Source organism: Giraffa tippelskirchi, chromosome 4 (assembly GCF_054371585.1).
Source record: "Giraffa tippelskirchi isolate mGirTip1 chromosome 4, T2T-mGirTip1v1.2.pri, whole genome shotgun sequence".
In the NCBI taxonomy this organism is placed as follows: Eukaryota; Metazoa; Chordata; class Mammalia; order Artiodactyla; family Giraffidae; genus Giraffa; species Giraffa tippelskirchi.
The window spans coordinates 7,180,657-7,204,833 of record NC_137278.1 but is presented as its reverse complement, the minus strand read 5'-3'; the positions used below and the strand labels follow the sequence as shown (position 1 = coordinate 7,204,833).

The 24,177-nt window shown below is 48.5% G+C and overlaps 2 long non-coding RNA genes and 1 other non-coding gene across 3 annotated transcripts in view; 1 reads left to right on the top strand and 2 right to left on the bottom strand.

Annotated features, from left to right (window-relative positions):
- LOC145503746 (uncharacterized) overlaps positions 1–7,244 on the top strand; it is a 59,179-nt gene extending 51,935 nt beyond the window's left edge. The window contains exons 3-4 of the long non-coding RNA XR_014051723.1: positions 6,661–6,773; positions 6,977–7,244. This is a non-coding gene — a long non-coding RNA (uncharacterized LOC145503746). The remainder of the gene's footprint in view (positions 1–6,660; positions 6,774–6,976) is intronic.
- On the bottom strand, positions 1,138–7,971 carry LOC145503744 (uncharacterized). The gene is made up of 4 exons (XR_014051721.1): positions 6,031–7,971; positions 2,662–2,803; positions 1,675–2,410; positions 1,138–1,325 (listed from the first exon to the last, which is right to left on the bottom strand). It is a non-coding gene; the product is annotated as an uncharacterized LOC145503744 (long non-coding RNA).
- An 8,306-nt stretch (positions 7,972–16,277) lies between these two features.
- TRNAE-CUC (transfer RNA glutamic acid (anticodon CUC)) lies at positions 16,278–16,350 on the bottom strand. The gene has a single exon. It is a non-coding gene; the product is annotated as a tRNA-Glu (tRNA).
- Positions 16,351–24,177: the final 7,827 nt, after the last annotated feature.

Here is a 24,177-nt window from a genome sequence, read left to right as displayed (position 1 = left end):
TGGGAGAATGGCATTGAGACATGTGTATTGTCATATGTGAAACAGAGCACCATTCCATGTTCGATGCATGTGACAAGGGCTCAGGGCCGGGGCAATGGGATGATCCAGAAGGATGAGAGGGGGAGGGAGGTGGGTGGGGGGTTCGGGAAGGGGAACACATGTAAACCCATGGCTGATTCTTGTCAATGTATGGCAAAAACTATTACAATATTGTAAAGTAATTAGCCCCCAACTAAAATAAATAAATTTATAAAAAAAAAAATAAATAAATAAAAAAAAAAAAAATAAATAAATAAATTACATTTTCCCCCTCCTGTCTGTAGAAGTACTGACTGTTTATTTCAGAAAATTAGAAAATTCAAAGTCACATAAATAAGAAAAAAATTTTAAATGGCTCAAATTTCACCACCCAGAAATAATTACTGTTAGAATGTGATTTATTTGCAATAGTTTTTTTCAATGCATATTAACAGTGGCAGATGTAATGTGTTCAGCAAATCCTGTTTCCTTTCTCTTCCTGGCAGGCAACTAGACTACATTTCCCAGCCTCCCCTGCAGGTGGGCATGTGATTGAGTTCTGACCAACGGAAGGTGGGAGGGAGTGCTCTCTCTCACACACACACACACACACACACACACACACACACACACACACACACACACACACACACACACACACACACACACACACACACACACACACACACACACACACACACACACACCCATGCCTGACCCATAAGCTCTTCTCGTCTTCCATGCTCTCTCCACACACACACACACACCCATGCCTGACCCATAAGCTCTTCTCGTCTTCCATGCTCTCTCCACACACACACACACACACCCATGCCTGACCCATAAGCTCTTCTTGTCTTCCATGCTCTCTCCTCTTGCTGCTCACGGGATGGGAAGAGGGAAGGATTTGGTGAAGGACTCCAGGGCCCTAGAGGGCAGCTAGATCATTGTCAGAAGGCTCCTGTGTTCCCAGATGACTCAGTGCAATAGAGATTCCCCTCCCCTGATAGTTCCATGAGGGTGAATGAACCTTGGCTGTGTTGTCACTGGACTCTGGGCATTGTTCGTTAAGGCTTGAGACAGCGACATCACATAAACATTGGAATTGTACTATAGATACAGTTTTAAGCTGATTTGTATTTATTATTTCTATTATTATTATTATAAGAGAAGGGGATGACAGGATGAGATGGTTAGATGGCATCACCAACTCAATGGACATGAGTCTGAGGAAACTCCGGGAGTTGGTGATGGACAGGGAAGCCTGGCGTGCTGCAGTCCATGGGGTCACAAAGAGTTGGACACGACTGAGCGAATGAAAAACAAATTATTATTACTTACCATTTACTACAATCTTCTTTCCTATTATTAAGCAGTTTTGGATAGCTTGATTTTAATGGTAATCCCTTATAATTATTTATTTACTCAGTCTCATATGGCTGGATATTTAGGTTGCTTCCAACATTTTGCTTTTATAAGTCATGCTCCAGTGAACATCCTCATGATAAATCAGATCACCTGATCTGCGTATGTGCCAGTTGATTCCACCTCTGTTTCCTGTTTCCTGTCTGAGCCCCTCCTTTACCTGGGCTTAAGGAGGTGCCCCAATTCCATCGACACTGTATGTAAAAATGAGTGTAGTGGGATGAAACGTACCATCTTGGATCAAGGTGTGTGAAAATCTTGATTTTTCTAGAATTGATCTCATTTTGCCTTTGTCCGTCCCTCGTCTGCTGACATTGCAGCAGTAGAGGAGGTGGGGTGACAAAACTGAAAGTCAGTCTCCTCCTTTGTCAAACAGTCTCTTCCAGGTAAATATCCGGTCAATTCAAAGCCCTGACTCCTTGTGAGGGTAGTTCCTCTGCCCCCAGGGTGTCTCCTTGCTGTTTCCTTTTGTAGGTGGTGTCTGGCTGCCGGGAGAAGCTTATGTGGTCTAAAGGGGTTGAGGAAGCAGTGTCTTGTCCTGCTTGCTGTCACTGCACCTGCTCAGGTGTGGCTGGTTTGGTATGCACTGGTCTTTGGGCATCTTGCTGATGATGGTGACTGTGGACCTTGCCTTGTGGACCACACTTCTCATCTCTGAGTCAAACCTCTTCTCCTCCGTGTTGGTTTACTAGGGCTGTTGCAAACTGGGTGACTTCAAACAGCAGATATTTACTTATTCTGGAGTCTAGAAGTCTGAGATCAAGGTGCTGTCTGTGCCATGTTTCCTCTGAAGCCTCTACGGGAGGATCCTTCGTCGCCTCTGCCCACTGCTGGCAGCCCCAGGCTTGTAGCCGCACCACTCCGATCTCTGCATGCGTCTCCTCCTCTTCTCATAAGGACCTTGGTCATATGACGATGCCCATCCTAATGTCTTTATCCTAACTCGGTGATGTCTTCCAAGAGCCCACTTCAAATAAAAGTGATGAAAGTGAAAGTGAAGTCACTCAGTCGTGTCCGACTCTTTGGGACCCCGTGGACTATAGCCTGCCAGGCTCCTCCGTCCATGGGATTTTCCAGGCAAGAATACTGGAGTGGGTTGCCATTTCCTTCTCCAGGGGATCTTCCCGCCCCAGGGATCGAACTCAGATCTCCCGCATTGCAGGCAGATTCTTTACTGTCTGAGCCACCAGGGAAGCCCTTCCCATCCCCTAAACCTACCTGAATCGTTCTGCTGCCCTAGGACCCCTCCGACCATCTCCTCCTGCCCTGAAAGGGCCTTCGACTTGCCCGCACTGTCTGGCAACAAATCTTCCTCTCTGTGCTACAGATGTCATCCACCATCCCATCATGGGACAAAAGCCTCATGGTTTAAGTTTCATGGTGGTGGCAATTCGAGAGAGAAGAGGAAAAAAAATACTGAGTTAGCAAAAGGGAGAACACAGCAGGAAACACTTCAAAGTTCCTAGGCCTGTTAAAATGTTTTTGATGGTAAGCCCTATTTGGCTTGACCTTTGAAAGTCTAAACAGATGAAAACCCTGGTCTCCCTTTATCTGGCAGCCTGTTATTCCCATAGTAAATCCTGGCCAGACTTCCCTGTCTTTTCCTCCAAAGGCTTCTGGTCCTTGATTTCTTCTTCTGGGACACCTTCCTCCTACCCTCCGTGCTGGGGCATTGCCAACTCATGCTTCGGTTCTCAGCTTGGACCACACTTCACTGGGGAAGCTGTTCTCGATCCCCCAGACAGGTAATCCCCTACGACACGCTGCCATCACCTATTACACTTGTGACTGTGTTTTCCGTCTGTGACCTGCAGCAGACCACAGCTTCATGGGGACAGGAGCCACGCATGGTTTGTTCCTGTGTTCCCACTGTTGGCACTTGGTAGGGCCCCACCCAGTGTTGGGTGAAGGAATGAAAAGCAGTGAAAGTGACACGACCCCGTTTTGTATTAGATTGAAACATGTGAGCGTCCAACAAAATGTGGTCGGTTTTGACCTCCAAAAATTGCAATTGCCTGTGACTGGAGCCTTCCCAAGCTTTCCTTTTTTGTGGACTCCCATCATTGGGTGACGTTCGGGTTCTTGGCTGGATGAGGGGGCTGCGGATGGCCTGAAATTTCCTGGGACTCTCCTTTCCCTCTTCCCCTCTTGTGTTGGCCATCAACCTTTCCAGACCCAGAAGATTCTGTGTTGGGTGAGTCTGACTGTTGTGTGATCAAATAGCCCACAACGGTTTAGCCACCTTCTCCAGTTTCTAGTTGTTCTCCGGTTTCTCCGTGCCCTCATGAGTTACCTTCCTGCATCATGGCTTGCAGGTTGACCACCATATGAGCTGGTGTAGCCTCGCTGGTAAGAGCAATGATTTAGTGTCAGACAGCCCTCAGTGTGGGGCCTGGCACACAGTAGGTGCTCAATAAATGCTTGTGGAGTGATGGGAAACAGATTGGAATTTGAGTCCCAGCTCTGCTACTTATTCGCTTCGAGGTCTTCGGCAAGTTACTTACCCTCTCTGAGTCTCCGTCTCCTCATCTATCCACTGGGGGAACCATGTACCCACCAGGTGGAGATAATGGAAGTAAAAGGCTTTGTTGGCCTTGGGTTTGGGTCCACGTGAGGCTTCACGGCAGTGGGAGTTGACGGTGGTGGGTGTCTCTCAGCAGTGTCCTCTCTTCTCTTCCGAAATGTTCTAAGCATCTCTTATCTGGCTTCCCAGCTTCCTCTCTCTTCCACTCCGGCCACCCTGTGCCCCTCACTCAAGGATCAATCAGTGCTGTCGCCTGCGGTCTCATCACTTTCTGCTCAGAGCTGTGCAGGAGCTCCTCCTTCTCTCTCAAGTGACGTCCAGGTGCCTCCTGTGACCTCTGAGAGGCTCTCTGAGGTCAGCCTCACCCAGCCATATTTCCAGCCTCGGCTCTGATGACACTCCTGCGCTTCAACCAGACATGCCTGTCACTTGCTGTTTCTGCCCCAACCCCACCCGGCTTCCAAACTCCTGTTCCACTCAAGCTGTTCCTTCCACCTGGGATGCTCTTACCTCACCAAATGAGACGATGTTTGTCAATGAACTTTGATGTCAGATGGCCAACATGAAAAGAAGAAAAAAGCAACAGGAAGTAAAGGGCTGGAGAGAATGCGGATACTTTGAAACCCTTGTGCTCTGCTGGTAGTAACGTAAAATTGTGCAACTGCTGTGGGAAACAATATGGTGGTTCCTCAAATAGCTAAATGTACAAGTTATCATATGATCCAGCAATCCTACTTCTGGGTGTATATCCCAAAGAATTGAAAGTGGGGACTTGAAGAGATATTTGTACACCTATGTTCATAGCAGCATCATTCCCAGTAGCCGAGAGGTTAAAGCAACCCAAAGTCCATAGACAGATGAGTGATTAACAAAATGTGGTTTATCCATACAATGAGATATTATTGGGCCTTAATAAGGAATTCTGACACCTGCTACAACATTATACTAATATTATACTAAGTAAAATACGCCAACCAGAAAAAGACAAAAATTGTATGACTCCACTTACGTCTGTGTGTGTTAGCCACTTAGTCATGTCTGACTGTTTGCGACCCCACAGACTATAGCCCGCCAGGCTCCTCTGTCCATGGAATGGCACCCCACTCCAGTACGCTTGCCTGGAAAATCCCATGGACAGAGGAGCCTGGTAGGCTACAGTCCATGGGGTCGCTAAGAGTCAGACACGACGGAGCAACTTCACTTTCACTTTTCCCTTTCATGCACTGGAGAAGGAAATGGCAACCCACTCCAGTGTTCTTGCCTGGAGAATCCCAGGGATGGCGGAGCCTGTTGAGCTGCCGTCTATGGGGTCACACAGAGTCGGACACGACTGAAGCGACTTAGCAGCCCTCCTTCAGGGGATCTTTTCGACCCAGGGATTGAACCAGTGTCTCTCATGACTCCTGAATTGCAGGTGGATTCTTTACTGCTGAGCCACTAGGGTAGCCCAATTCCACTTCGATGAGGTCCCTAAAGTAGTCAAGATCATAGAGTCAGAGGACTTCCCTGGCAGTCCAGTGGTTAAGACTCCACGCTTCCAATGCAAGGGGCATGGGTTCATCCCTGGTCAGGGAACTAAGATCCCACACGCCAGGTAGTGTGGCCAAAAAATAGTAACAATAAAAAAAGATCATAGTGTCAGAAAGTAGCATGTGTGGTTGCCATGGGATGGGGGAGGAGGGAAAGGGGAGTCATTGTTTAACAGACATTAGGTTGGGGAAGATGAACATCGCTCTGGAGATGGGTGGCTCAACAACGTGAATGTGCTTAATGCCACTGAGCTTGTACTTGAAAATGGTTAAGATGGTAAATGTTGTATTTTGTGAATTTTACAATTGAAAAAAAAAAAGACACTGAAGATTGTCTTTGCCAGAAGCCACCATCAAGAGATGTCCTCATGTAGCGGGACAGAGGGTGGTCTGCATAGAGGCTTCAGGCAGCCCTCTGCCCTGCAGCTGGAGCCAGGCCCCCTGGAATGTTTGCAACTTCACCATGAAAAGACCAAGACCTCCATGATAAGCAGGGCTGCTCCAGGGCTTCCTCTGTCCTCATCCTCCCCTTACCTGGCCTCACCTCTCAGTTTCCTGATATCCTCTCCTCCAAAGAGCTTTCAGCCTCTCCCTCAGCGGCCACTTCCAAGGCCACACCTGGATCTTGGCTTCTCCAAGGACAGCCTCCCCCGCCTGGAGTCCCCACTTCCAGCCTCTCTTTCTATGACTCCTGTATTTCCCACCTCCCGTCTTTCCACACACTCCCTCTGTGACCTTGAACCTGAGCATCCTTGCCCGGCAACCTGTGACCTCCTTTTCCCTTTTCTTCCCCTCCCCCCATCACCTCTGCCTCTCCTCACTCAGGTTACAGATGGATCCCTCGGTTGCATCCACCTTCAGCCCCCTGCCCTTTCCCTCCACCTATTTGCTGGACAAATGCTGGTCCCACTGGAGTCCAGTGTGCTGCCTTTAGTGCTCCGGCCCCCAAGCATGGAACTGGTGAGGGATTTTGCATCTTTTCATCTCCATTTCCTTTCTCTGGCTTCTCTGCAGCGGTGTCGCCCACATCCCCTCTCCAGGATCGTCCTTATCAGCAGGCAACAAACATGCTGGAATGTCTCCCACATTTAAAGAAAAAATAAAACACCACGCTTGACCCTCAAATCCGCCAACTTCAGCCCTGTTTATCTGACCTTCTTCTAGGACTCTCCATCAACAGGGTGGTCTCTCCACGACCTCTCTCCTCCTGTGATCTCCTGAGCCCACTGCAATCAGTGATCTCCACAGGCCACTCCACCCAAACAGCCTTTGCCAAGGTCAGTGCTGACTGCTATGTGGCTGGCCCCAGAGGTTATCCTTTGGTCTACTCGCCAGCAGCAATGGGCACAGCTGGTCACTCCCTCAGCTCTGAATATGCCCTTCTCTTGACCTCCCACCTTTCCTCCTGCTCGTCTCCCTGTTAACCTGGACCTGCCCCAGGGCTGGGTCCTGACTCCGCTTCTCTTCTGTCTGTCCGCAGCTCTCCGTGGATGGTCTCTTCCTTCCATGGGGCTGAGAACCAGCTTTCCAGGGACACCACTCTGCCAAAAGACGCCTGCCTCTAGCCGGCCCCCTCCGCCTGCACTCCAGGCCTCCCCAACATCTCCAGTGGACAGCTCATGGCTCCTGACACTTAACCGGTTCCAAACAGTGTGTCCTCCACCTGCTAACCCCAAACCTGCCCTCCCACAGCAAATGGAAACACCTTGCTTTCATTTTCTCAGGTCAAAACACTTGGAAGTGTCCTCGACTCCTGTCTCTCTCATATCTTCATCCAGACCAGCAAGTCTTGTCAGCTCTAACTTGAAACACACGGGAAACATGGCCCCTTCTCCTGGTCTCCTGGGACCCGGGGGTCAGCCGCCATCCCTGCTCCTCTGTATTAGCTGACCGTCTCCAGGCCTCACCCTCTCGTTCCCCTTCAGCCTGTTTTCCACACTGAAGCCCAAACCATCCTTTTAAAATGCAAGTCCAACCATGTCTCTCGCAGGCTCAGAATCCTCCAGTGGCTTCTCAAGGCAGAGAGAGGGGGATGCGAAGCCCTTGTTCCCTAGTCCTGATCTGATCCCACCTCTCCCTTACCTTGCTGACCCCTTCTGAGCCCCGCTGAGGGCAGGGCTGTGTGTTTGGTCTTGGCCGGCTCCCCTGGTACCGTGACCCGCACCCAGACCACACAATGGTGCAAACTGGATGAATGAGTAAGCGAGGAACAGGGCACGGCCCTTCCCTGGGAGGCTCCGCCCTGCGCTGGAGCCCGGCCCGGCTTCCTGCAGTCCCTCCTCCTGCCCCGGGCTGCACCTGGCCCCTGGCGCCTCCCCCTAGGCCAGGTGTGCAGCCTCAAGAACTGTTCTGTCTGGTTGCCAACTCTAGTCTGCAAAGGGGGTGCCCCAGGCACCGAGGATTTGTGGGGCTACCAAATCCTCGTAAGCCCGTGTGAATCTCGTGGTTACCCTCCCAGGGACCCTTCCTTCCACCGGTGGGCGTGGCGGAGGGAGCAGCGACCACGCCCCAGTTGTGACCATGCCCCTTTACGACACACACCTCCATTTGGCCACGCCCCTCTTCAAGCCAACCAAGCTCCAGAAAGCCCAGACTTGCAAAAGTTGGCATCCAGGAGTCAGGTCCCTCAGGCTTCTCACCTTCACTTTGAGGAGGGGGAGGCCACTTGTCCCAAACGGGGAGTCGAGGAATCCAGATTCAAGCTTAGAGCCTGTTGGGGGAGCTTAAGGACCCCTCCAGCACGTGTGTCCCCAAATAGCCAGGAGCCTTGCTTCTCACTTCTGACATGACATGGCACCAGGAGCTGAACAGAAATAGAACTGCAGGGATCTGCTCCAATCTGCAGACTAAATTGAATTAATGTATAGGAATTCTCAGTTTTAAGTTTCTTTACTTAAAATTTTCTTATATGTTTAACATCTGCCAATATTTGTACGTAACATTCAGTAATAATAATTGCTGTCAACTATGCCAATTTGGGGCTTTCCCAGTGGCTCAGCGGTAAAACATCCTCCTGCCACGCAGGAGATGCGGGTTCCATCCCTTGGTTGGGAAGATCCAACCCAGGGATCTGGGAAGGGAAGGGCAACCCACTTCAGTATTCTTGCTGGGAAAAATCCATGGACAGAGGAGCCTGGTGGGCTATGGTCCATGGTATCGCAAAGAGTCAGACACAACTGAAGCTACTCAGCAACATGCCAATGTTATCTATCAGACGTATCCCAGGCATTGTGCTCTTTCCATACAAATGTCTGAAATCTATAGAATATCTGTGTTGGGTCAGTGCTACCATCTTAACTGTTTTGCAGAGGAGGAAACCGAAGCCCCAAGAAGGGAAGCCAGGTGCCTAGAATCACACAGCTGGCTTGGATGCAGCTGAGATTTGAACCCAGGTCCAGGTAGCACTAAATCCCCTGCTCTAGCCATCACCCTCTCCCATCTCCTTTTTTCTTTTATGGCCAAGCTGCTAGGCATGTGGGATGTTAGTTTCCTGATTGAGGATTGAACCTGTGCCCCTGCATTGGAGGCACAGAGTCTTAATCACTGGACTACTGGGAAAGTCCCGCCCCTGTCTCCTCCTTGTTGGCACCAGAGCCCTTAGATGTTTTAGGAGAATGCTTTCCGCTTGCCATCTGTATCTCATGGTGGTTGTCTTTGCTTTTTAGGCGTTCTGCCCTGTTGTTGTGTTGTGCTTAGTTGCTCAGTAGTGTCCAACTCTTTGGGACCCCAAAGACTGTAGCCCACTAGGCTCCTCTGTCCATGGAATTTTCCTGTGGAGTGGGTTGCCATTTCCTGCTGCAGGAGATCTTTCCGACCCAGGGATCGAACCCGTGTCTCTCGAGTCTCCTGCGTTGACAGGCGGGTTCTTTACCACTGCACCACCTGGGAAGCCCGAGTTCTGTCCTAGGGAGTCCTTTTGAGAGGGTTGCTCTTGTTTCACTTGCTGAAATGTGACTTTCAGGCTAAGACCTAGGAGGACTCAAGGTAGCAGTTGCTCAGGGTGACCTGAGGGGTGGGGTAGGAGGCCTGGGGGTTGGCCTTGTCAACCATTGATCCTCCTGCTTGCCTGGTCCCTGACCAGAGAAGACGGATCTGAGGACCCTGGGGCTGAGGGTCCTGGGACTGAGCGTTTCTTGTGAGGGGACTGTGTGTAGGCAAGGGGGTCTCCCCACAGCCTCAGCTAGGCCCTCACTTGCAGAAGTACCATTCTAGGCTGCAGAGGGCTGTTCATCTTTGAATTCATCCTGCCATTTGGATCTAAGGCACACGCTCCACAGATGGAGCCTGGGAACTCCCGTCTTCTCCCCACCAGGGCTGATCACACTTTATGGGGGGAGGGGGTACAGAAGTTTCTAGGTCTTAGAGAGTATCCAGGCTGCTCTCTGGACTGGAGGGGAACTGGGCAAGTTGTGGGGTCAGAGTAGGGAACATTATGGGCTTCAGAAGCTGGTCATGGCTCAGTGAGACCCATGTGGACAGAGGCCTCCCTGCCCACACTTGGGCCGAGTGGTCGACTGGCACCTGAGACATATGCCACCAGCCTGCGTGTCTGGCCCCTGACACTGCCAGCCAATGCACAGCATGGACTGTCTCTGCCTCCTCTGCTTTGGGGAGACAGAATGGGACAGATAGCTGCCAGTCCTTTCATGGATGAAGTGCTCCTTCCATCATGGCTGGCCTCCCACGTGGAGGACCATTCAGGGACTGTCCTAGCACTCTGGTGAGTTTCTTACCCTCTTTGTCACCCCTGCCCGTTTTCACTCACATATCCCTTCCTAAGACTTAGAATTGCATTCTCATAAAGGAAATTGTTCATGTATGGATGTGAGAGTTGGACGGTGAAGAAAGCCGAGTGCCGAAGAATTGATGCTTTTGAACTGTGGTGTTGGAGAAGACTCTTGAGAGTCCCTTGGACTGCAAGAAGATCCAACCAGTCCATCCTAAAGGAGATCAGTTCTGGGTGTTCATTGGAAGGACTGATGTTGAAGCTGAAGATCCAATACTTTGGCCACCTGATGCGAAGAGTTGACTCATTGGAAAAGACCCTAATGCTGGGAAGGATTGGGGGCAGGAGGAGAAGGAGATGACAGAGGATGAGATGGTTGGATGGCATCACCGACTCGATGGACATGGGTTTGGGTAAACTCCAGGAGTTGGTGATGGACAGGGAGGCCTGGCATGCTGCGATTCACAGGGTCGCAAAGAGTCGGACACGACTGAGAGACTGAACTGAACTGAACTGAAAGGAAATTGTTAGTGTATGTAATGATTATCATCCAACTTAAGTACTTCACTGAGAAATCAAGAGGGTAGTTTGTGAAGATTTGGGGGGTGGCCTCCTTCCTCTTGGAGAAGGAAACAGCAACCCACTCCAGTATTCTTGCCTGGAGAATCCCATGGGCAGAGGAGCCTGGTGTTAGTTCTAGGTCTTTATATAACTGTTCAACTTCAGCTTCTTCAGCATTACTGGTTGGAGCATAGACTTGGATTACTGTGATCTTGAATGGTTTGCCTTGGAAACGAACAGAGATCATTCTGTAATTTTTGAGATTGCACTCAAGTACTGCATTTCGGACTCTTTTGTTGACTATGAGGATTACTCCATTTCTTCTAAGGGATTCTTGCCCACAGTAGTAGATATAGACGGTCATCTGAATTAAATTAAATTCCTCCATTCCTGTCCATTTTAGTTCACTGATTCCTAAAATGTCGCTGTTCACTCTTCCCATCTCCTGTTTGACCACTTCCAATTTGCCTTGATTCATGGACCTAACATTCCAGGTTCCTCTGCAATATTGTTTTTTACAGCATCGGACGTTACTTCCATCACCAGTCACATCCACAGCTGTGCATTGTTTTCTCTTTGACTCCGTCTTTTCATTCTTCCTGGATTAATTTCTCCACCCTTTTCTGGTAGCATATTGGGCACCTACCGACCTGGGGAGTTCATCTTTCAGTGTCGTATCTTTTTGCCTTTTCATACTGTTCATGGGGTTCTCAAGGCAAGAATATTGAAGTGGTTTGCCATTTTCTTCTCCAGTGGACCACGTTTTGTCAGAACCCTCCACCATGACCCGTCTGTCTTGGGTGGCCCTACACTGCATGGCTCATCGTTTCATTGAGTTAGACAAGGCTGGGGTCCATGTGATCAGTTTGATTAGTTTTCTGTGATTGTGGTTTTCACAATGTCTTTCACTTGTCTCTTGCAGGGAGGTAATGACAGTACCTGTCAGTAATAGATGAGGTTGGTCCCTCCCTTGCAGGAAGGGAGTGTCCCCAGGATCAGTGGCCAGGAAGGGGGTGTCCCCCACTGTTCAGGGCTTCCCTGGTGTAGGTGAGCACCCAGTGACATAGGAGGGGCGATTTCAAGAGCCCTACTGACTCCCTTTTTCTCTCTCCTTTCATTTCCTGGAAGAGCGGCTTATACTCTCTAACCCTTTCTAACAGAACACCGGGGCAGGCAGTGACAGCCGGATGGAACCTGTTGACAACTGTTTATTTTCGTTGTAATTTACCTTTACTTTTAGATTCTGTTTATGGCGTGGAGGGGTCTTAGTTTCCACTTTCAGTATTCATATAAAGTTCCCAGATAGACACATTTACAGGTAAGAATAGTTGATTCATTTAAAGAAAAATATCAAATAATACAGTGATTCAGAGTGACTAAGACCTACTAAAGGTGGTACCTGAAGGATTGGGCCAAGACCAGGAGCTGTGGATAGGTTTTGCTCTTTCATTCTCATCAGCAGACTCGGTTCATGCTCGTTTTGTGGTTGTCCCAAAGGTGATCCTGCGTTTGGCAGGAGGGGTTCGGGCCCTGGGTGCTGTGTCTGTGCTGAGTGCAGCTGTGGGGACCCTCCCTCCTCCAGCAGCCCGGCAAGGTTGGGGCTGACGTGACCCCTATTTTAAGGTGAGAAAGCTGATCGGAGAAGGCCAGTGATGTGCCCAAGTTCACACAGCCAGGGAGTTAGGGAGTGGGCCTGACTTCACCTCGGGGTGAGAGGTCTCGTGGTGGTGGGGTCATTCCTGGTCACCCAGTCCTCGTCATTTGGAAGGGGAGAGGGGTGGGGAAATGGGAGGGTGTTGGGGCGGGAGGGGCTCAGGGGACAGAGTGGGGCCCAGGAGTCTGGGCAGTGTGTATGGGCCTCGGAAGGAGAAGCCTGGAACCCAGGGACCCCGCCTTCCCGGGATCCGCTGTCCATCCCACCACTCCATTCTGCAGGGGTCTCCTCTCACCAGGCACCCCCCCCAACCTGCCCACTACTGCAACACCTGGGGGCATACAATGGCATCAAACAAGACACTTTGGGTGGGGGTGACAATGTGTAGAGAGGGAGGGGTCACTATGCTGGACTTTGGTGGCCACTGGCCTAGCACACCTGGGTGGGCCCAGAGGGGTGCTGGGCACCCAGGTCTGTCTCCTAGCCATAGAACAGAAGTTTGGGTCTTCTCCCAACCCTCATCCTGTCCCTGTGTATCATCTATCAGTCCCAGGAGGGGCTCTGGAGGGGCTTTGCTGGGTAGCGTGCACTAAGGAGGAGACCAGTGTAGGGGAGAAGTGGGGTGGGAGTTGGGAGCCTCAGCGTCTCCTTCACTGCAGGGAAAGGGTGAGGCCTGATGGCCAGAGGGGCTTTGGGGCCTGATGGGAGAGGGATGCATGGAAGGGCTCCTCCCTGCCCTGGTCTCCCTCCTCCCCTTAGGAGAGGTCCCAGGAGGTGTCAACACGCGGTGCATCCAGGCTGGCTGACTGCATCAGCTCTGCCTGCTGCTGCCTGCATCATGTCACCCTGGCAGGGCTCCTGCCCTCCCCCCGCCCCATCCCACTGTGTGGTCCGAGCACATTAACCCCTCAAAGCACGGAGGAGTGGACTCGTGACAATTGCTCAATAAACTTTACCCATGTGTTATCATTAATACCAAAGTGCTTAAAAAGCTAGAGGAATTGCAGTATTTTATAATATAAAATAACTATAAATGAAGCATAACCTTTAAAAACTGTGAATCACTATACTGTACACCTGTAACTTACATTATATTGTGCATCTACTATACTCAATTTTAAAAGTCATTGCCAGCCCCCCTACTCAGAAAAAAAAAAACAAAAACAAAAAACCTGGAAGGATCAAGAGCGGCCTTTTAAGCACCACCTTCCCAGGTGGCTCAAGTGGTAAAGAAGCTGCCTGGCAATATGTAGGTTCGATCCCTGGGTCAGGAAGATCCCCTGGAGAAGGAAATGACAATCCACTCCAGTATTCTTGCCTGGGAAATCCCACGGAGGGAGGAGCCTGGCAGGCTACAGTCCATGGGGTCGCAAGGAGTTGGACACGACTGAGCACACACAGGCTTTTAAGCAGGATGGTGGGATCTTAGGGTAGGAGATCCTTTCATGCAGCAGGAGTGGAATGTCAGGAACCCCCTTGCCTGCAGCCTATAAGGGAGGGGTCTGTCTTGTCCCCTTCTCCAAGATCATCCTGTAGGGGTGGGGTGCCTCCCAGACCTCCCCAAGGGGTCATCCGGTGGGGCTGAGCCTCCGTTCATTGTCTGGTGCTTCCGTGTAAGAACCTGAGCTGGGCGTCCCAACACCTTCTTCCTGTAACTCCACCCCTGGGGTGGTGCCTGGCTTGGAAAGGGCGTGGAACCTTTGTGAATCAGGGAAGGGCGGCATCGCAGTTATCCGTCCCTGCCTTACAGAGGACGCTGAGGCTCAGAGCTGTGAAGTCACTTGCCTGAGGACACACAGGAGGGCGGTGGTGAGTGAGCCCTCCAGTCTGCCAGACAGCCTCCCCGCAGAGCTCCCTGCCTTGGCCTCACACCCTCCGGGGGTGAGCCAGGATTTTACATCCATCCGGGCCCAGTGGGCTGAGAACATGGGGCAGGGGTGTTGGAGGCTGTGGAGCTGATCTGTCCTGCTGTGCTTGGCAGGAGGCTTTGCAGACCCGGCAGGCTGAGAAGGGAGCAGGAATTCGCAAACGCATTAATTATCTCAAGTTCAATAGCCATGGCCCCTGTCAGGGACTAGGAGGCAGGTTCTGTCTTTGCTTGTTGTTTCATCACTTTCTAAGTCTGGGACCAGTGGCTTCTGGATGGAGTCCTATTAAACTTCCATCTATTGGATCCATCCATCCATCCATCCATTCAGTAAAATATTCTCAAAACTGAAAGACTCCTTAGAGATACCTCTACTTCCCCTGAGTTTGTTTGCAAATGGGAAAATGATTTCATTGATTCCACATTTCTTGATCGGCCTATGATGTGGGCTTCCCTGGTGGCTCAGACTGTAAAAGCGGCTGCCTACAATGCGGGAGACCCAGGTTCGACCCCTGGGTCGGGAAGATCCCTGGAGCAGAAAATGGCACCCCACTCCAGTACTCTTGCCTGGAAAATCCCACAGACGGAGACGCCTGCTAGGCTACAGTCCATGGGGTCGCGAAGAGTCAGACACGACTGAGCCACTTCACTTCACTCATGATGTGCTGGTCAGATGGTCTAGTTCAACACCTGAAACACCATAACTGCCATCCGTCTTGTAACTTGAACTCCTCACCCAACATTGTATTGTGTGCGTTATCCCACACGTCATATTTCCTTGGGAGCGGTGCTGCATGGCGTGGGACACCATGCCTCAGGGGTCTGTCGCCTGGATTACCAGGAAGGGGAGACCCTCCCCCTATCAAACTGGGTCTGATAGGGGACCCCATCCTCAGGCTTCAAGGCCTGGCTCAGTTCTGCCTCCTCCATGAAGCCTGCCATCCCCCGCCACCCCAAGCCCGTGCTCTCTCCTCCAAAGCCTGTGACTCTGCCTCGCCTTCCCTAGATCTCCTGCCCCTCCTTCTCCTCATAAATGTAACATCGCTTCTCTTGCTTTCCAAGCTTCAGGTCAGAGCTCAAAAGTCACCTTGTCAGGAACCTCTGGGACCACCCCTTGTAGTAATACTTCTCTCATCCCTCTGTTTATCCCCAGGCCCATAGGTCTGTTCATTTGGGAGAGAGACTTCTGTTGAAGGGGCTGGGTAACTGCTAAACACAGAAAGACCTGCTTTATAGGGCTGCCAGATTTAGCAACAAAAGGGAAAGTACAGCACAAATCTCAGATAAGCAACAACTTTCAAGTACAAGTATATCCTGAATATTGAATGGGATATACTTTGAAAATATGTTGTTTATCTCAAATTCAAATGTAACTCGGCGTCTTGTATTTAACCTGGCAACCCTCCTCCCCTTCCACTCCTCCTTGCCCCCTTGTCAGGCACGCTCAGTAGCCAGATGATGGGGGTGAGCTGCCGGTGGAGGATGGCGGCAGGGGTCTTATCTGTCTCGGCCACTGCCATGTGCCCAGCCTTCAGAGAACCTGGCAGGAAGCAGGTGCTGGATTGATACCCAAGTTGATAAGCCAAGTTCGGGGGACCTCACCCTGAGCCTGGTGCAGGCACCATGCGTGGAGCTCTCATCCATTTCTGGGAAGACCCATGCGCATTAGTGAGAAGATGAGATGCAGGCATTTTGGGTCAAGTTGTTGCTGTTCAGTTGCTAAGTTGTGTCCAATTCTCTGCAACCCCATGGACTGTGGCATGCCAGGCTCCCCTGTCCTTCGCTGTCTCCTGGAGTTTGCTCAGATTCATGTCTAATTCACTCATCTGATTCAAGAGGTACTTTATTTATTTACTTATTTGGCCGTGCCAGGTCTTAGTTGCAGTACACGAGATCTCTTTTCTTTTTAGTTGTGGGACGCGGGATCTTTAGTTGCAGCATGTGAACCCTTAGGTGCGGCATGTGAGATCTAGTTCCCTGACCAGGGATCGAACCGAGGCCCTCTGCATTGAGAGAGCAGAGTCTTAGCCCCTGGACCATCAGGGAAGTCCCAAGAGATACTTTTTTAACTCTTGTAAGATGGCTACGATTTACGGAGCACCTACTAAACACCAAGCCTCATACTGTTTTATACACATCAACTCTAACAGCAGCTCTGCGGGGAAGGCATTATTAGTTACACTTTTGATGGGAAAGTGAGGTTCAGAGAGGGGGTGTACCCGCCCCAGGTCACACAGAGGGGAGCAAAGGCAAACCTTCCTCCAGCCAGGCTGACGCTTCCCCCTTCTCCAAGGTGTGAACTGGGATGGAAGAGGCTCTACTGAAGATGCTTGCTGAGTGGACTTACAGTGTGGAGCTTGCATGAACTCAAGTTTTTGAGCTGCCTTTCTTCCCAGGTTAACCCTTTCCCCACTGGTCTTGCTAATGCAGATGCTTTATTCTGCAAGTCCTGCTTCTTTCCACATTTGGTGCCAAGGAGACTTTGCTCCTCTCCAGAATTCTGATTTAAGGAGGCTTTGAATGAATGAGAATCTGCTGAACAGAAACTCCTGACATGGCAGGGAGGTGGCCGGGTGACTGGAGAAGGGGGACAATCTGAGCAGACCAGGAAGTGTTGAGATCTAGGCCCTGCCCTTGATCAACTTTGTCTTCGGGCAAGTCACTGCCTCTGTTTCACCGTTTCTCAAGAGGGAGTAATTTAATTCAGACGCTGCAAAGCCCCAGAAGTGCTACCACTGCGGCTGCTGCTGCTGGAGGTAATTAGGGACAGCGCATGGCCGCCTTTCCCTGGGGGCCCTGCCGCAGAGGAGCGGGAGCACTGGGCTCCGAGGAGCCCTCGGGCATCTTTGCAGGTAGGGCCTGGTCTCTGGCTCCTCCACTGGGAGCTGCTGAGAAAAGAAACCGGCCTCTCCACCTGGCCTAGGGCACCACGGTCAAGGTCAGCCAAAGCACTGATCAGTGGGCCCCGCATTGATCTGCCCTCTCGCTGGGGCTCTCTTGACTGTTGGTGTGTGTGTGCACATGTGTGCGTACACGCGTGAGTGTGTGTGTGTGTGTGTGTGTGATGAGGAGGAGGCGTGGGCTGCAGTCTGGGCAGGTGGAAAGGTGTGAGCTCACAAGGGTGTGGGTCACCTGGCTGAGGAAGAGTAGCTGTCTTTGCTCCAGGATGATGGCTGCTTTCCCAAATTGTCACTGCCACCTCCCACGTGTGCTTGGAATAAAATGCAAACTGCCTCAAGGCTCTTGGGGCCCCAAGAGCTGGCTCCTGCCATGGGGCTCACCCCACAGACTGTCTCAATCACCCCGAGCTCTTTCCTTGGCCTGCCCCATGCCCTCCACCGGAGCGGATATCCATCACCCATCAGCTGATTCCTCTCTGTCGCCCCAGAGAGGTCCCTCGATGGTCAATGGACACGAGGCGTCCTCAAGCCCCCTCCACGGTTCTCTCAGCCCCAGCCAGCACACAACCTCCTCCAGGCTTGGTCTTCATACCCTGTCCAACTCCTCAGTGTCTGTTGAACGGAGTAGTAAGTGGGCTGCATCATTAAACTCATGTTTTTGTTTAGAGCGTCATCCTCACAGCGCACACATTCATTCATTCCTTTGTTCGTTCAACAAGAAACACTAGGCCCTGGGAAATTCAGGGTAGACGCCGGTGGCCCCCTACCCTGGTGAATCTGTGTCCAGCCAGGTGTGTGTGTTGGAGGGGGCGGGGATGGGGCAGTGAGATAGGTACCGAACAGGTGAGGACAGAAAGCAAACACCACCTGGCGATTTCTCTGGGCTCCTCCAATTCCAGGTCGCTCCGCTGTCTCCCACACGTTCTCCCTTGTGGTTGGCAAGAGGTTAATACATGTAAATACCATTTTCCTAGGGTGGTTTTAGCCTTGAACCCCGTGGATTAAGTTACTTGATTTAAATACATATTTGGGACTCCTCCCCACACACAATATACATGTATAAATCCTAAACACTAAACAAAATCCCCTCATTTCACATGTGCTGTGGAGCTAATCTCAAGTCCTGTGGGCATTTCGGCAGTTAAGACGGTTCACGGGGGTTGCTGAGATTTTATTTGGAATACCGAATACCTGTATAATATGGAATGTTCCTAAACGGGGCTTGCTAATACCAGCCAAGGCAGGGCACAGAGGATGAGCTGGGTGCTGGAAGGGTGGTGTGAGGGAGCCTCTGGAGTGAAACAGGCCTGTTAACCAGTGAAGAGGGAGGTGATGCCACAGTGGTTGTCAAGGAGTCAGGCTGGGTGCCCTTAGGAGCAGAAAGGGACAAGAGGGACCACTGGATCTATACTGTGGGTTCCTTGAAAGTGAAGAGTGAAAGTGTTAGTCGCTCAGTTGTGTCTGACTCTTTGTGACCCCACAGACACCAGCCTGCCAGGCTCCTCTGTCCACAGAATTTTTCAGGCAAGAATACTGGAGTGCGTTGCCATTCCCTTCGCCAGGGGATCTTCCCAACCCAGGGATCGAGCCCTGGTCTCCTACATTGCTAGCAGACTTTTTACCCTCTGAGTTCCTTAGATGCCTATATGGAGGGTTTGGGAGCAGATGTGTCCAAGATTGAGACCTGCAGCAAACCTTCCCCAACTCCATCAGAAGGACACGTTAGGGGTCTGTTCAGAGGGTGAGCAGGGCAAACAAGTCCTTGGTTTGGGAAGGACAGAGCAGGGACTCTGACAGCATGGTCATCAGGCAGCCTAGACTGACTTGGCCCATGATGACAGAGAGTCTGTTTCCCCAACAAGTCCTGCCAGACTGGGGACTCAGCCTCGCTCCCAGCCTCCCTGTAAAGGGGGTGTCAGCTGGTGGATCACCTGTCCTTCAGCAAGTCGAGAGACAGAGCTTGTGCCTGGCCTTTTTGTGCCCTATGTAGCAGGAGCGTCTCAGCAGTGCTCACCTTCCTCCCAGACTCTGTTCTTCCTGGAAACTTCCAGACTCCCTTAGCTCCCTCTGCCTGGAGCTCTTCCTCAGAGATCAGGGGGCTCACTCCCTCCCCCTTCAAGTCTTGGCTCAGGCTTCACCTCTTTAAGAAGTCCACTTGGAGCAACCTGTCCAGACCCACCCCTGCACACCCCACCCTTTACCCTGCCTCACTTGGTTTCCCCATGATCAGGTGGGGTTAAATGTTAGTCCCTCAGTCGTGTCCGACTCTTTGCAACCCCATGGACTGCAGCCCACCAGGCTCCTTCATCCATGAATTCTCCAGACAAGAATACAGGAGTGGGTAGCCATTCCCTTCTCCAGAGGATCTTCCTGACCCAAGGATCAAACCCGGGTCTCCTGCCTTGCAGGCAGATTCTTTATCATCTGAGCCACCAGGGAAGCCCATAAATCCTAGGGATGCAAGGATCTTTCAATATCTGCAAATCAATCAGTATGATACACCATATCAACAAATTGAAGAACAAAAACCATATGATCATCTTCATAGATGCAGAAAAAACTTTTGACAAAATTCAACACCTATTTATGGTAAAAACTCTCCAGAAAGTGGGTATAGAGGGAACATACATCAACATAATAAAGGTCATATATGACAAACCCATAGCACTAACCTCCTAACCAACTTCACGATTTATTTTTTTATGATGTTTCCTGTCTACAGTGCCCTCTCTTCAGCCCATCATCAGAATGTAAGTTCCTTGAGGCAAGGGTCTGGGTTTGTTACATTTGCTAATGCAAAGAATCAGACACAACTGAGCGACTGAACTGAACTGAATTGAACTGAATGTAACCCTGAGGAGGACTTGGCAACCCACTCCAGTATTCTTGCTTGGAGAATTCCATGGACAGAGGAGCCTGGTGGACTATAGTCCATGGGGTCGCAGAGAGTCAGACATGACTGAGCAACTTGGCATGCACAGTGAAACCCTAGGTCTGGCACACAGTAGGTGCTCAGTCAATATTTTGTTGATCCCCTGAATCCCTCCCCACCCTCTGGTCTTGTCAGGAGCTGGTAGACCCAGGCAATGACAGCCTCCAGTATCAAGAAACCACCCAGCAACCCAGAGAATCGATGGAATCTGCCAGTCCTCGGTGAGCACTCCCCGCATAGGTGCCAAACCGAGGCCAGGCTTCTGTGGTAGGTGGAAAGGGGCTGGAGGAAGACCCAGCCTGTGTTCACACACAGCCCTGCCTGAAGTGCACTCACCCATTCCTCCGCAGTATCACAGGAGGTGGCCCCACATGGAGTTGGGCGTGAAGTTAAGGAGAGAGTCTTGAGGACACGTGCAACAGAGCTGTCCTTGCTGTGATATTTATATAACATACCAGCCTCCCTTGGCTTACCGTGTGCCTGTGTTATCTTTTTTCCATTCATTTACTGTATTTTTTTAAGATTTTTTTTTTTTTTTGATGTGGACCATTTTTAAAGTCTTTATTGAATTTGTCACAATATTGCTTCTGTTTTATGTTTTGATATTTTGGCCACGAGGCATGTGGGATCTTAACTCCCCAACCAGGGATTGAACCCATACCCCCTGCATTGGAAGGCAAAGTCTTAACTACTGGACTACTAGGGAAGACCCAATCCATTTACTTTCAATCTATCTGTGTCTCAATATTTAAAGCATAACTCTGCAATTTCTTTCCTACCCTCTTTGCATTATTCTTATTATTTAGTGGTTGTTTAAAGGATTAAGATATTCATTCCTCCCTAACTTTTCAACTTGGAGTTAACATTGAAACGCATCACATAAAATGTAAACTTCTGGCAGCTGTGGAGGTCCATTGGCTCCCAATCTGCTACCCATTACGCTATAGTTGTCATAGGTAAGCGTATACAGTTTTTACTTTAGACAGTTCTATATGGTTTACAGAAATTAAGAGGGAAATATCATCTTTTCTACTTACTTAGATATTTATCATTTTTTAAATTTTTTTCAAGATTATTTAATTTTAATTTTTTTTTAAGACCAGAAACATTTTGTTTTGGGATATGGCTGATTAACAGTGTTATGATAGTTTCAGGTCTGCACTTCTGGAGATCCAAATTTCCATTTTATACTCTTTCCCTTTTAGCATTGCTCATAGTACATGTCTTCTGGTGAAAAGTCCCTATCTAAAAAACAACTTTTATTCATCTGAAAGAGAATATTTATTTATATGTAAAGCGGAACCTCTTTGCTCACCACCTAAAACTAGCACAATATTGTAAATTAACTTTTTCAATTTTAAAAATGGTTTTTAAAAGTCTCAACTTTTGTTAAATCTGAAAGCGACTGTCTTGTCTGCAATCTTATAGGATATTTTTGCTGGATATAGAATTATTGGTTGAAGAATTTTCCCTTTCTCTTTTTAAAAAAACCTTTAGTTTCGAAATAATTATAGATTCATAGGAAGTTCGAAACACAGAACAGAGAGAGTACTCTGAACCAGTTTCCCTCAGTGGTTATACCTCACACAACAGTACAATGGCAAAGCCAGGAGATTGGCATTGGTACTGTGTGTGTTCAGAGTTCTGTGTTGTTTTATCACATGAATGGAATCTTGTAACTACCACAGCCACCAAGATGCAGACTATTCCATCAACCAAAGATCATCCTCAAATGGCCCCTTTATAGTCACACCCAACCTTTGCTACCTACACCCCTAATCCTAGCAAACCACTCATCTCTTCTCCACCTCTATCATTTTCTCATTAGGGAATATTGTGTATGAAATTATACACCATGTCATCTTTTCAGAATGGCTTTTTCACTCAGTGTGATGCCCTTGAGATCCATCCATGCTGTTGTCTGTATAAAATAGTTCATTCTTTTTTTGTTGCTGAGTACTATTCCATGGTTTGCTTAAAACTGTTCACCTACTGAAGGGCATGTGGGTTGTTTCCAGTTTTTGGCTATTACAAATAAAGGTGCTATGAACACTCATGTACAGGTTTTAGTGTGGATATAAGCTTTCATTTCTCTGGGATAAATGTCCAGAAGCTTGATTACTGGGCCATAAAGTAACTCTACATTTAGTGTTTTGAAAAGCTATCAAACCATATTGCAGAGTGGCCTGACTACTTTCCACAACAACAATGCATGAATGACCCAGTTTTTCTGCATCTTCACCAGCATTTGTTTCTTTTTTTTTCGTATTTTGTTTTATTATTTTAGGTGTTTTAATAGGTCTGTAGTACTACCTCACTGTGGGGGTATATTTGCATTTCCCTAATGGCTAATGATGTTAAATATCTTTGTTACATGCCTATTTGCCATCCATATACTGTCAGTGAAATATCTCTTCATATATTCTGTCCATTTGCTAACTGGATTTTTTGTGAGGTTTTTTGTTATTGAGTTTTGAGACTTCTTGATAATCTAGCTATGTTTTTTGTTGGATTATTTGTGATGTTAAATGTTAGGTGATTTGCAAATATTTCTCCTAGTTTGTGGTTTGTCTTTTTATCCTCTTAACAGAGTCTTTGGCAAAGCAAAACTTTTAAAGTTTGATGAAGTCCAATTTATCAGGTTTTTTTCTGTGCTTTTTGTGTTATGTCTATCTAAGAACTCTTTTCTAGACCCAAGTACTAGCCCCAGAAGAGTTTTTAATAAACATTTTATAGTTTTACATTTAAGTTTGTGATCCGCTCTGAGTTATTTTTATATAAGGTTTAGTTTGTGGTTCAGTTTTTTTTGAGGGGTCTATAGATGTCCAGTTGTTCCGGCACAATTTGTTGAAAAGGCTATCCTTTCTCCATTGAATCATTTTGTACCTTAAAAAAAAAGAATCACACATATATATTTGTGTGTGTCTTTTTCTGGTTCTCTGTCCCTATCCATTCATTTATGTGTCTATCCCTCCACCAGTATCACACAGTCTTGATTATTGTAGCTATGTAGTAGTTTTTAACTGGGTAGAGTGATTCCTCTCACTTTATTACTCTTTTCAAAATTGTTTTAGGTTTTCTAATTCCTTTGATTTTTCGGTGTAAATTGTATAATATCCATATCTTTAAAATTTTTAATTGAATTTTGACAGGAATTACATTAAACTTTACATGTCAGTTCTGCAAGAATTGATATTTTTAATATGCTGATTCTTCCAATCCATGAACATGAATTCTCTCTCCATTTATTTAGATCTTTAAAAAATTTCTTTCATCAATGTTTTATAGTTTTAAACATGTAAGCCCTGTATATGTTTATTATTTATACCTAAGTATTTCATTTTGGGGAGTTTTTATAATGGTATTATACCTTTAATCTTAGTTTCCATGTGTTCATTGCTAATATATAGATATACAATTGATTTTTGTGTGCTGATCTTGTATCCTGTGATCAGAATGAACTCTGTTATTAGTTCTGGGAGATTTTTTGGTAGTTTTTTGGATTTTCTACATAAGCATTCTTATCTGCAAATATGATATTTTAATTTCTTTCTTTCTGATCTATATGCCTTTAACTTCCTTTTCTTGCCTTATTGTTTTGGATAGAACTTCTAGCACTAAACATAGATTCTTGAGAGTAGACATCCTTTTTCACATTATTAGGAGGTGAGAGCATTTAATTTTTCACGGCTATACAATATTAGTTTTAGGTTTGTTTGTTGTTTGTTTTTTGTAGATGTTCTCTATCAAGAGGAGGAAATCCCCGTCTACTCCTAGTTTCCTTAGAGAATTTTTTGACTGGGAGTTGAATTTTGCCCATTGTTTTCTTCATTCTTAAGAATGAAAGTGAAAGTCGCTCAGTTGTGTCCAACTCTTTGCGACCCCATGGACTATACAGTCCACGGAATTCTCCAGGCCAGAACACTGGAGTGGGTAGCCTTTCCCTTCTCCAGGGGATCTTCCCAACCCAGGGATCGAACCCAGGTCTCCCACATTGCAGGTGCATTCTTTACCAGCTGAGCCACAAGGGAAGCCCATTCT